The sequence below is a fragment of the Alligator mississippiensis genome, chromosome 2 (assembly GCF_030867095.1).
Source record: "Alligator mississippiensis isolate rAllMis1 chromosome 2, rAllMis1, whole genome shotgun sequence".
NCBI classification, from domain to species: domain Eukaryota; kingdom Metazoa; phylum Chordata; order Crocodylia; family Alligatoridae; genus Alligator; species Alligator mississippiensis.
Genome location: NC_081825.1, coordinates 10,776,409 through 10,777,511, shown reverse-complemented (window position 1 = coordinate 10,777,511; position 1,103 = coordinate 10,776,409). Strand labels below are relative to the sequence as shown.

General features: G+C 44.4%; 1 non-coding gene across 1 annotated transcript; it reads right to left on the bottom strand.

Moving 5' to 3' along the window:
* Positions 1-749: 749 nt before the first annotated feature.
* TRNAR-UCG (transfer RNA arginine (anticodon UCG)) lies at positions 750-822 on the bottom strand. Its single transcript has one exon. It is a non-coding gene; the product is annotated as a tRNA-Arg (tRNA).
* Between the last annotated feature and the right edge of the window lie 281 nt (positions 823-1,103).

Sequence of the window (1,103 nt, the reverse complement as noted above, 5' to 3'; positions counted from 1 at the left end):
TGATTGTCTGACCTGCACTTAAAACTTCCACAGACAGAGATTTCATTTCTCACGGGGTAGTTCAATCGGGAGTTGAACCATGTCCTTATATCCAACCTATGTTTCCCATTTTGCCAAATAAGACTGTTATTCCTTCACCTGTCTGCTGCAGCCACAGGGAATATGCATGTGTTGTAAGGCTACTCCTGAAGCCAGGAACTCCTGTGAGTTTGCTGGTCTTATTTCCCCTTCTGTAGAAAAGTACAACCCCTAATTGCCTAGGGAGCATCATTTCTTTTTTGTTTGTTTTTTGAAGCCTAAAACCTGCATATTGTATACACCATCTCTTTTCAATGCATGATCTCTTCTTGGTACAATTTCTGGTGTCAGCTTCTGCTCTCTTCCTTGGAAGAGTATTCCAGAAAATAATACAGTTCACTGCCAAGACGATATTTCTCATATACATCTTAAAAGAGTCTGACCATGCTGACATGTAGTACCGCCAGGAGTCCTATTTGCTATTGAAAGAAGCCACACTGAAGATTGGTTTGCTTTGCAATGACTGAGGAGGATACGGCGCCGACTTATAACTATCTGAAGGATATAGCAATAAGTAGAAATAGGAATTTTCTATCAACCCTACAAAGAATGATTCACAGAAGTTTAGGATTGGAAGGGACCTCTTGAGATCATCAGGTCCAGCCCCCCCTGCTCTGAGCAGAAAAGACTATTGGGGTCAACTAACCCTAGTAAAATGCACATCTGAAGACCAACCACAGAGGGACTTGAACCCTCAATCTCCTGATCCGAAGTCAGATGCCTTATCCATTAGGCCATGTGGTCACCTGTGAAATAATACCTCTGCCAGATAGGACTCATACCCACAATCCCTGGCTTTGGAGGCCAATGCCTTATCTTGTAGGCCTGGGGTGGGCAATTATTTTGGGCAGAGGGACGCTTACTGAGTTTTGGCAAGCCATCGAGGGCTGCATGATAGGCATCCAGGGGCAGATAAATATTAATTTTCTAAATTTTTTAGAGGCCCTGTAGGCCAAATAGAATGGCCTGGCGGGCCGCATCTGGCCCCCAGGCCTCATTTTGCCCATCCCTGTGTTAGGCCAATA